Raw genomic sequence first — 12,714 nt, 5'->3', positions numbered from 1 at the left:
TTTGCTATTTTGGGAAAATAAAGGATTTAATTATATTATTTCCAATTATCGGATTTGAATATTTTATTGAAAATAATTTGTAGAATTGATGAGCAAATGGTATTTTCTATATACAATTAGTGTTGGATTTAATTGGATTTCAATTACTATATTTTCCCCAATTTCATTTGAAATTACAAAAGTACCCCAACCCTAAGTTTCAAAAATGAAACCCTAGTTCCCTCAAACCTAAGCAGCCGCAGCTACTGCCCCTCTCTACTCTAAACACACACACAGCCACCTGAAGAGGGAAATAACGAAACAGAAAGGGAAGTGGGGTGAGGGAGACACGGAGAAGGAAGGAAGGAAGAGGGGAGGAAGGAGCATCGCCGGCGCGTCGGGCTTCACCACCACCGTCACGTCGCCGTCGCCTGACCTGTGAGTCGTCACTCGCGCCGTTGCCATTGAATCTCCGCAATGTTGTCGCTGTTTCACAATGAGTGCATGCTTGCAGAGGGAGCCAGAGGAAGGGGAGACATTGAGACAGAGAGCTACGCGAGGAAGAGGGTGGTCGAGGGCCGCCGCCCTGGGATTCGTGAACAGAGACCGGCGTTGCTGCCGCCGCCACTAGAGCCGCCACGAAGGAGAGCGACGCAGAGAGCCCGCGGTGGGGGAAGGGTCAGGCGCCGCCGTGCTGCGCGAGGCTATCCCCGCCGTTCCTAGAGTTTAGTAACTGAGGTTGCTTGTTGTAATTTAGAGCTGTTTATGCTGCTGCGAAAATGTGTGGGGCTGTGCTTTGAAGCTGCCTTTGATTTCGAGTTGAGGCGAAAAGATCTTATGAGGCGTTTGGATTGTGGATTTGCGTTTTGAGGTAGGGGCGCTTTCCAAAACCTACGTTTTATGTATTGGAATTATTACAAATGAATACTGATGTGAGACATTGTGTATTTGGTGATTGTATCAGCCTTATGTATTAATTGATTGTCTCGAATGATTATGAATGTTTGTTTGGCTGAATTGTTGTGTGGCTTTGTGAAATGGAATATTTTGAAGTTGATTCTTTAAAGATTTAAAATCTGAGTTTAATTCGTTGAGGATTGATTTGAATTGAGTTAATTATTTTGATGATGTGAAACGTCAAATGCACTTTTGAATTCAGCCTGGTTTGCTTTAAATATCTGGTTTGATAAATGACTGTTGCTGAACCGTTTCTTTAAAGCTTTGGAAATGAGTTAAATCGGTTGATATTGATTTGATTTTTGAAACGGTTTTCTTGAGATATGCAAATAAGTCGACTGATGGAGTCAGTTTGATCTTGAATTTGATTTTTGGATTTTGGATTGTTGAAAAGGATTGTGGAATGGTGTAGTTGGGACCCGAACCGGGTGGCAAAGTCCAAGTCTTAGGGGAGGTGCTGCCGAAATTTCTATAAAATTCGAGTCTTTATTGAAATGTTTTCTGGAAAAATGACGAGTTAAAGACTTCTACTATTTTATTTGAATTATCAAGAAAAGGATGATTCATGCTTTTGAAATGAATTACTAAAGAGGAAATTGTGATTTAGTCTTGCTTCTTAAGAAAGGCATTGTATCTCTTTCAGGAGAAAGCTATTTAGATGAAACTTATGTTTTAAAGCTGTTTTAAATGTGACAAGTGCAATGCCTTTGAATTTGACTTGAGGGTTTTAATTAGAGGAGTTTCAATGATATTGAAAGAACCTGAATGTCTATTGACAAGTTTCAATTTGAAATGTTTTGGAAGGGTTTAAGTACTCTTTGGATTCTGAATTCTTGCAAAACTAAAACAATTTTGAACAGTTGAAACGTTCTAGAATTTATCATGCGGGTTGAAGTTGGTTTTTGCCTAAGTAAAGGAAATAGCTTTGAAAGAAGTAAATGATTACGTGACTCGGTTTGGCTTAGATCCTATTTTATTACTCAAATCGGAAAGCCAAGGTTTTAATGATTTTAAATGAATTTGGCGAAATGAGTTATGTTATTCTCCCCTAAAGACTTGGGACTCTGCCGAAAAACTTTGTTATAAAACCCCATTGTTGGATGGATGATTTTGAATGTTTCAAAATGAATCTTTAACTTTCAATGGTTATGGAAGTTTTGGAAAGAGGATGCCGAGGGTGACATTGTTTTAAAAGGGGAATTTACCTTGAGTAAATGTGGCCTATGAGCCTAAGATGATTTGATAAATGAGATCTTTAGAGCCAAGGCTGAAAAGAGTTGAAACTTGATTTTAAAGTGAAATGAATTGAGAAAAATGATTTATGGCTTAAATGCCAATTTTATGAATTTAATGATGTTGAATGGTGGAAGTGTTGTTTTATTGTGAGCTGGAATGGCGGTGTATGATTATGAATATTGGCTGGTTCTGGATTGAACCGTGAGCTGGAATGGCTGTGTATGATTATGAATATTGGCTGGTTCTGGATTGAACCGTGAGCCGGATGGTTGAGATGGATGTTGATCCATGGCTGAGAATAAATGCATATATGTTGAATTATTGATATTTGTGATATTGCACTTCCACTATCGGAGATACGAGTTTCCCTGGGAGAAAGCAGTGGCTAGCCACCACGTGCTCCAGGTGGAGACTCAAAGCTCTTTTGACCCTATGTCGTCAGGGTGGTCGGGCACTGTGAAATTCCCGGATGAGCTCACCCCCGTGAATATTCACCAGTGAAGGTGATGGATATGGATCATGATTATGATCACGATTTTGTTGAGTATAACTCGAGTTGGGGAGACACGACAGAGGGACAGTCCAATGGTTAGCTACCAGGACTTGTCAGGTTGGCTCTATAACCGACAGATGATATCATCAGCCACTAGGACAGGCATGCATCATATGTATCTATGTGACATTGTTTGGGTGTGCATATTGTACTCAGTTTGCCTTTGTGATTACTTGTGATTAACTGCTAATTGTTCTACTTGCTGTAACTGTTTATTTGTGCTTGAACTTCCTATCTGTGTTTGCAATTGGGACTCTGTTGGATTGTGGAAATTGGTTGTTGGTTGGATTGTTTGGGCCTAGGGTCATGGTTGAATTGAGATGGACCGATGATTGGTTTCGGTTTTGTGTTTCTGGTTTGAAAAAGTATGAAAAGCTAATTTGGTTCAGCATAGATAAACCTTTTTGAAAGGCTCTTGAGTTTTAAGAATTTAACAGTTCTTCTTTCAGAAAAGATTTTCCGACTTTACTTTTATTGAAAACCGTTATTTTTGAAAAAAGGCATAAGACGGTTATTAATCACTGGTACGGTTTATCTTCATGTATCCTATTACAGTAATTCCCAAAAAACCCTCTACTGAGAACCCTTTCGAGGATGATGTTCTCACCCTCCTACATTTTTCCCCTTTCAGGATATGGGCGCAGAAGTCACGAAGAGTTTATTTAGTTGTTGTTGAGATGCTCTGTCTTGTTTTAGTTATGGTTTACTGAACCCTCGCCATTATCTTGATATATTCTTTAAGAGGGATAGGAACTGTATTGGATAATGCTTGTAATATTATCTATGTATATAAGTGTATATATGTATGTACTCTTTGTGAGTTGTTGTAAGTGTATTGAATGTATGGATGTACGTCGCATAGCAAAAGTATTTTTGGATCGGTATTGCGGCTTAAAGTTTTAAATAGGCTCATATTTTAGTATTAAATAATATAAAAGTCGTCGTAATGTCCGAGCTATCAGAGTCGCGCAGCCGGAAGCGTGAGCTTTGGTAGTTAGGGTGTTACATTATGGTATCAGAGCAGTCCTTCCTGTAGAGCCTGAGGAATAGACCGACTATGCTTCAGTTGCATACTCTTAGGTCTTGTCGAATGACAAGAATTAGAGATTTATGCACATGACGATCTATTGATTAACGCCGTTAGTCTTGCATTGCATAATTCCTGGTATTAAGTTTGGCCGGCTTAATACTAGTGAATTATGTATATGAAAGCACTGATGGGTTATCATAGATGATATACGAGTTTTGAGCAAAGTGAATCGCGGGTTTTGGGAACGTTAGAAACTATTTCTCGAGGCTATTCAGTTGTGTGTCTTGAAGTTTGTTCAAGTCGACCTGTTCTTTCATATCGCAACTTGAAATTCTTGTTTGCTAATCCGTTTGAAAAGTAGTTTGATTCTTTTCAACTCTATTTCTCTGTTTATATGCATTCTTGTTTGATCTTAATTGCATATGCTTGTTTGCGGTCCTTGTTACATCTATCTTCCTCTGTTTGAGCTCTTCTTGATTCACATGTTCTTTGATATAGCTTTGAACATGTCTTAATGCGCTGTGCCTTTTAACTTCGGGTTCCGAATCCATTCTTTGAGAAATTGTTGACTCAGTTTTTCTCTTACTTGATAGTGATCACAGCCAATTTTGAGATTTTATAAATTGCTGTTGATTAGATATATACTTTTCTATATATGAAACTTTGAGATTACTTATACAGTTTAACAACTATTTATCTCTAATACATCGCCTGTACTTTTACTGGTTTACGGGACTGCACTTACTTTAAAAGTAAGTTGACTTTCTAGTAATTCTACTATAGCTCTAGTGCACATCTTCATTTGATTATGTATTTGGGTATTTTTCAGGATTTCAGAAAGAAATGGATTTTTCGCTTTTATTCCAGTTAAATTTCGTTTGATATGCTTCACTTAACTTATTTTGAATTGAGTCTGGTTTAGCATACTACATGGTTTATGCCATTGTTGTTCTTTTGAAAATGTTGGACTCATGGCTTTCTTCTTATGAGCGAACTCGCTCCTTCTTTAGCTTTTCATCTCTTTGAATGTCATATGTGATTCTGTTTTTAATTATACCTACCTTTTGGGAGCACTACAATCAATCTCAGTTTCCCTTCTCTTGTGAATCTCATCCTTATATGAGTCAGCTTGATTTGTTTCAATTTTGTGCATCGTTTATTCCCTCATTGTCTCTACCAGAATTTTTAGTTAAAGATTTACCCTTGGGAAGTTACTAATGATTGGGTTGTCCTTTCCCATGACTTTTGTATTCTTTTGGACCATTGAAAGCTTGTTTGACGTTTTATACATATTGGATCTTGTTTGAACTACTTTGATTTAAGATCCTTTCTTGTGTGGCTTGACTCCTTTTAAGTACATGCTAATTTTCTCAAATATCCTTCTGAGATGGTGATTTCAAGTATACTTTTGGAGTCTTGTTTCGAACCTTGGTTAAATGAGTTTTAAATCCTCTTTGAAGAAATTCTAAACGAAATTTATTTTCTGTTGCTTGATTGTAATTGAAACCATTGTTCAATTTTGACTAAGTATTTAAAGTTGGCATGCACCATTTTAAATGAGGTTTTGGAAAGCTTCCTTGTTTAGCGAAAATCGGTTCATTTGTAATGCACCACTTATTTCCTTTACCAAATTGTAAGTAAATTTTTACCTTGGAATTTCTTTTCTAAAAAGAGTTTAACTTCCTCTTTCGTCCTTGCTATAAATGTTATACACGCTTGTTTGAATACAGACTTTGGAGATTTTTGAACCAGCATTTGATTACTTCTGAGTTGTTATGAACTGCTTTTGGTTAAGTTGTGCATCTAATTATCTTTCTAAAATATTTGAGGAAATATTTTGGGCTCTTAGCCAAACTTGTGTGCATTTTGTTTTTAAAACTCTACATAATCTACTTCAACATGAAATTGAATCAAAGCAAAGCCATGTTTATACTTTGTTACTCTCTTGAAGGATGTTTGTTGTTTAACTTCTCTTTCAGACTGCGAAGTGATTTTTGCAAGCTTTCGATTATTTTATGAACAATGTATTTGGAAGTATTTTAATTATGCTATTGAGTTCTGTGAGCTTTGTCTTGGGTTTGAAATATCCTTTCTGGAAACCTCATACTTCTTCGACTCAGCTTGAGTTTATTTCAAACTGATGCGCTGATTTTCTTCTTATTGATCCTATTGAATTTCCTTGATCCAAGGGTTATCTTTGAAGTTGTCAATTGAATTATGTCTAGCAAACTTCATTGTTTGAACATCGTTGTTTATCTGGAATTGGATATATTCTTTCAAATCTATGAGTATTGTCCTTGACATTTGTCTCTCCTTTCTAAGATCTTGTATTCTTCTGAGTAGACTTGAGAATTGTTTTTATATCACGTGCAATCTGTAGATGTAGTAACGCGATGCATTAGTTCTTTAAGATGTGATATGTGTATACGGAAGTTGAAGCGGTAAATGTGCAACGTTATGAGTTGTTGGTGTTTTGTTCCTTACGAATGGGTTTGTGGTTGTTAGGCTTGTGATCGAATATGGGGATTGAAAGGTGCTTAAGGGAGTTGGAAAGTTGAAGCTTTGAGGTTGGTACAAGATTGGTGTGCGGGTGTTAAGCTTGTCGTTGTAACCTCATCTTGTTTTATAGCCTTCGATGCCTTGCTCTTCTATCACATGTTTGAACTATGTCATCTTTTGTATTGAGCCTATCTTGTAATGTTTGCTTTGCAATCACACTCCTACCTTTGTATCCTTATGCCTACGATAACCCAAGAATTTGAAAACTGTATATATGTCTATATGTTGAGATATTTTTGTTTCTTCCTCAAATGTGTTCAAGGGTGAACTGTTGTGAAATTTCTTTCGTTTTGTATCAATTTTTGAGGACGAAAATTTTTGTAAGGTGGATAGAATGTAAGACCAAGAACTCTTGAAAATTCTTATTATGATCAAGTCTCAAATCATATAGTTATTTATAGCCTTAATTTCAGAGATTATTTTATTAAAGATAATTAAGGCAAGTGGTGATTTATTGAATTTGAGACAAGTTATGATTTATTATCCAATTTTATAATTATTGGATTATTTTCTATATTCAAATTATAAAGTTAGTAGTTGTGAAATAATAAGGATTTTATATGACTTGGATTAGATAAGTAATATTTTAAATATTAATTTTGCTATTTTGGGAAAATAAAGGATTTAATTATATTATTTCCAATTATCGGATTTGAATATTTTATTCAAAATAATTTGTAGAATTGATGAGCAAATGGTATTTTCTATATACAATTAGTGTTGGATTTAATTGGATTTCAATTACTATATTTTCCCCAATTTCATTTGAAATTACAAAAGTACCCCAACCCTAAGTTTCAAAAATGAAACCCTAGTTCCCTCAAACCTAAGCAGTTGCAGCTACTGCCCCTCTCTACTCTAAACACAAACACAACCACCTGAAGAGGGAAATAACGAAACAGAAAGGGAAGTGGGGTGAGGGAGACACGGAGAAGGAAGGAAGGAAGAGGGGAGGGAGGAGCATCGCCGGTGCGTCGGGCTTCACCACCACCGTCACGTCGCCGTCGCCTGACCTGTGAGTCATCACTCGCGCCGCTGTCGTTGAATCTCCACAATGCTGTCACCGTTTCACAATGTGTGCATGCTTGCAGAGGGAGCCAGAGGAAGAGGGAGACGTTGAGACAGAGAGCTACGCGAGGAAGAGGGTGGTTGAGGGCCGCCGCCCTGGGACTCGTGAACAGAGACCGGCGTTGCTGCCGCCGCCACTAGAGCCGCCATGAAGGAAAGCGACGCAGAGAGCCCGCGGTGGGGGAAGGGTCAGGCGCCGCCGTGTTGCGCGAGGCTATCCCCGCCGTTCCTGCCGCCGTCGTCGTGGACACCACGCCTCCGTCGGAACGGTCGTCGCCGCAACCACCATCTGAGCTCGCCATTGCTGGTGATGGTAGGCTGAACCGCAGTTGAAAGAGGGGTTAGACCGCCATAGGTGCTGCTGCTGGAGAAAGGAGCCACGCCTCTGTGTTCCTGACTGCCGAGAGTGATTCTGTGACTTCCAGGATCACCGCCGGAGCTTCTGACTATTTCCGCCGTTTCCGGAAAAGTTGCCGGTAAGGGTTTTAATTGAGGTTTCTGCCTTTTTGGTTTTTGAGATGATTTTGATGCTGTGCAGTTTTTATAGTTGATCCACCAGAGCTTCTGGCCGCCGCCGGAGCTGTTGCCGGGGCTGGTTCGAAATCGCAGCTGCTTCGTGTTGTTATTCTGGTAAGAAATTATGTTTCGAAAGCCCTACGTTAGTGTCCCGTACGTGTATTAAAGCCTTTACGGTATTAATGTTCCTAGAGTTTAGTAACTGAGATTGCTTGTTGTAATTTAGAGCTGTTTATTGATAAGCGGATAATTTATACGCTTTTTGACATTGTTTTTAGTATGTTTTTAGTAGGATCTAGTTACTTTTAGGGATGTTTTCATTAGTTTTTATGTTAAATTCACATTTCTGGACTTTACTATGAGTTTGTGTGTTTTTCTGTGATTTCAGGTATTTTCTGGCTGAAATTGAGGGACTTGAGCAAAAATCAGATTCAGAGGTTGTAGAAGGACTGCTGATGCTGTTGGATTCTGACCTCCCTGTACTCAAAGTGGATTATCTGGAGCTACAGAACTCGAAATGGCGCGCTTCCAATTGCGTTGGAAAGTAGACATCCAGGGATTTCCAGAAATGTATAATAGTCCATACTTTGCCCAAGTTTAGATGACGGAAACCGGCGTTCAACACCAGTTCTCTGCCCAATTCTGGCGTCCAGCGCCAGAAATAAGTTGCAAAGTGACGTTCAACACCCAAACTGGCACCAAAACGGGCGTTCAACTCCAGGAATGACCTCTACACGTGTAACATTCAAGATCAGCCCAAGCACACACCAAGTGGGCCCCGAAAGTGCATTTATGCATCAATTACTTACTTTTGTAAACCCTAGTAGCTAGTTTATTATAAATAGGACCTTTTACTATTGTATTAGACATCCTGGATTGTATTTTGATCCTGTGATCTCGTTTTGGGGGCTGGCCCTCTCGGCCATGCCTGGACCTTTCACTTATGTATTTTCAACGGTAGAGTTTCTACACTCCATAGATTAAGGTGTGGAGCTCTGCTGTTCCTCAAAGATTAATGCAAAGTACTACTGTTTTCTATTCAATTCATCTTATTTCGCTTCTAAGATATTCATTTGCACTTCAATCTGAATGTGATGAACGTGACAATCATCATCATTCCCTATGAACGCGTGCCTGACAACCACTTCCGTTCTACCTTCGACTGAATGAGTATCTCTTAGATCTCTTAATCAGAATCTTCGTGGTGTAAGCTAGAATGATGGCGGCATTCAAGAGAATCCGGAAAGTCTAAACCTTGTCTGTGGTATTCCGAGTAGGATTCAATGATTGAATGACTGTGACGAGCTTCAAACTCGCGATGTTGGACGTTAGTGACAGACGCAAAAGGATAGTAAATCCTATTCCAGCATGATCGAAAACCGACAGATGAATAGCCGTGCCGTGACCAGGTGCGTTGACCATTTTCACTGAGAGGATAGGATGTAACCATTGACAAGGGTGATGCCTCCAGACGATTAGCCATGCCGTGACAGGGCATTTGGATCATTTTTCTGAGAGAAGACCGAAAGTACGCATTGACAATGGTGATGCATTACATAAAGCCAGCCATGGAAAGGAGTAAGACTGATTGGATGAAGATAGCAGGAAAGCAGAGGTTCAGAGGAACGAAAGCATCTCTATTCGCTTATCTGAAATTCTTACCAATGATTTACATAAGTATTTCTATCCCTATTTTATTAATTAATTTCGAAAACCCCATTACTATTTTATATCCGCCTGACTGAGATTTACAAGGTGACCATAGCTTGCTTCATACCAACAATCTCCGTGGGATTCGACCCTTACTCACGTAAGGTATTACTTGGACGACCCAGTGCACTTGCTGGTTAGTTGTGCGAAGTTGTGAACCATGGTATTGGCATCATGTTTTTGGCGCCATTACCAGGGAAAGAAAGAGCGATGAATTTTACATAATCAAAGTGTAATCACAATTTCTGCGCACCAAGTTTTTGGCGCCGTTGCCGGGGATTGCTTGAGTTTGGACAACTGACGGTTCATCTTGTTGCTCAGATTGGGTAACTTTCTTTTCGTTTTCTTTTCAAAAATTTTTCAAAAATATTTCAAAATTTTCTCACCTGTTTTCGAAAAAAAAAATGTTTTCAAAAATATATTTTTCTTCAGAATTTTTAAGAATGAATTCTAGTGTTTCATGAAGCCTGGCTGGCTGTAAAGCCATGTCTAATTCTTTTGGACTGAGGCTTCCACTTATAAGTATATGAAGTTGGATGAAATATCAGCTGTTGTATACATGAGAGGTATCTATGTTTGCTGAAGCTTGGCTGGCCATTGGCCATGTCTAGTGTTTTGGACTGGAGCTTTCATTGAAAGCTTGGCTGGCTAGTGAGCCATGTCTAATTCCTGGACTGAAGCTTTAGACTAACATGGCAAGATTCCTGGAATTCATATTAAAAATTTTGGAATCCTTATTTTTCTTTTTCAAATTAATTTTCGAAAAATACAAAAAAAAATTTAGAAAATTATAAAAATCAAAAATATTTTTCTGTTTCTTGTTTGAGTCATGTGTCATGTTATAAGTTTGGTGCCAATTGCATATGCATCTTGCATTTTTTCAAAAATTCATGCATTCATAGAGTTCTTCATGATCTTCAAGTTGTTCTTGGTAAGTCTTCTTGTTTGATCTTGATGTTTTCTTGTTTTGTGTTGTATGGTGTTTTTCATATGCATTTTTCGTTTGTTAGAGTCTACACATGAAAGATTTCTAAGTTTGGTGTCTTACATATTTTCTTTGCATATAAAAATTTTTAAAAAATATGTTCTTGGTGTTCATCATGATCTTCATAGTGTTCTTGGTGTTCATCTTGACATTCATAGCATTCTTGCATGCATCACATGTTTTGATCTAAAATTCTCATGCATTGCATCATTTTTCTTGTTTTTTTTTCTCATCATAAAAATTAAAAAAAAATATATATATATATATATATATATATCTTTCCTTTTTTTCTCCTCATCAAATTCGAAAATTTGAATTGACTTTTTCAAAATTTTTTAAAAATCAAGTTGTTTCTTATGAGTCAAATCAAATTTTCAATTCAAAATCTTATCTTTTTCAAAATCTTTTTCATTTTTTAGTTATTTTCGAAAATTATAAAAAATATTTTTCAAAAATCTTTTTCTTATTTTTATATCAAATTTTCGAAAATAACAATAACAATTAATGTTTTGATTCAAAAATTTCAAGTTTGTTACTTGCTTGTTAAGAAAGATTCAAACTTTAAGTTCTAGAATCATATTTTGTGATTTCTTGTGAATCAAGTCATTAATTGTGATTTTTAAAAAATCAAATCTTTTCCAAAAACTAATTTCAAACATATCTTTTCAAAAATATCTTCTTATCTTACCTTTTTCAAAAAAATTTGATTTCAAAATATCTTTTCTAACTTCCTAACTTCTTATCTTTTCAAAATTTGTTTCAACTAACTAACTAACTAACTTTTTGTTTGTTTCTTATCTTTTTCAAAACTACCTAACTAACCCTCTCTCTCTCTAATTTTCGAAAATATCTTCCCTCTTTTTCAAAATTTCTTTTTAATTAACTAATTATTTTAATTTTTTTTATTTTAATTTTCAAAAAAAAATTACTAACCTTTTTCAAAAACTATTTTCGAAAATCACTAACTCTTTTTCAAAAATTATTTTAAAAAATCCTTCTCTCTCGTCTCATTCTATTCATTTATTCTTCTACTCACACAGGGACCTCTTTACTGTGGTAAAAAGGATCCCTATTATTATTATTTTTCTATGCCCTCTTCTTTGTCATATGAAGCAGATCCAGAACCTGAAAGGACTCTGAAGAGAAAATTAAGAGAAGCTAAATTACAACAAACCAGCAAGCACCTGTCAGAAATTTTCGAACAGGAAGAGGAGATGGCAGTCGAAAATAATAATAATACAAGGAGAATGCTTGGTGACTTTACTGCACCTAATTCCAATTTACATGGAAGAAGCATCTCCATTCCTACCATTGGAGCAAACAATTTTGAGCTGAAACCTCAGCTAGTTTCTCTGATGCAGTAGAACTGCAAGTTTCATGGACTTCCATATGAAGATCCTTTTCAGTTCTTAACTGAATTCTTGCAGATCTGTGATACTGTTAAGACTAATGGAGTAGATCCTGAAGTCTACAGGCTCATGCTTTTCCCTTTTGCTGTAAGAGACAGAGCTAGAATATGGTTGGACTCTCAACCCAAAGATAGCATGAACTCTTGGGATAAGCTGGTCACGGCTTTCTTAGCCAAGTTCTTTCCTCCTCAAAAGCTGAGCAAGCTTAGAGCTGATGTTCAAACCTTCAGACAGAAAGAAGGTGAATCCCTCTATGAAGCTTGGGAAAGATACAAGCACCTGACCAAAAAGTGTCCTTCTGACATGCTTTCAGAATGGACCATCCTGGATATATTCTATGATGGTTTATCTGAGCTATCAAAGATGTCATTGGATACTTCTACAGGTGGATCCATTCACCTAAAGAAAACGCCTGCAGAAGCTCAAGAACTCATTGACATGGTTGCTAATAACCAGTTCATGTACACTTCTGAGAGGAATCCTGTGAGTAATGGGACGCCTATGAAGAAGGGAGTTCTTGAAGTTGATACTCTGAATGCCATATTGGCTTAGAACAAAATATTGACTCAGCAAGTCAATATGATTTCTCAGAGTCTGAAAGGAATGCAAGCTGCATCCAACAGTACTCAAGAGGCTTCTTATGCAGAAGAAGCTTATGATCCTGAAAACCCTGCAATAGCAGAGGTGAATTACTTAGGTGAACCTTATGGAA

The 12,714-nt window shown here is 37.3% G+C and overlaps 1 non-coding gene across 1 annotated transcript; it reads right to left on the bottom strand.

The window, feature by feature from the left end:
- Positions 1 to 12,203: 12,203 nt before the first annotated feature.
- Positions 12,204 to 12,311, bottom strand: LOC112745748 (small nucleolar RNA R71). The gene has a single exon (XR_003173660.1). It is a non-coding gene; the product is annotated as a small nucleolar RNA R71 (small nucleolar RNA).
- Between the last annotated feature and the right edge of the window lie 403 nt (positions 12,312 to 12,714).

Source organism: Arachis hypogaea, chromosome 14 (genome assembly GCF_003086295.3).
Source record: "Arachis hypogaea cultivar Tifrunner chromosome 14, arahy.Tifrunner.gnm2.J5K5, whole genome shotgun sequence".
NCBI lineage: Eukaryota > Viridiplantae > Streptophyta > Magnoliopsida > Fabales > Fabaceae > Arachis > Arachis hypogaea.
The sequence above is the reverse complement of the archived record's forward strand: the minus strand, read 5'-3'. Positions and strand labels throughout refer to the sequence as shown.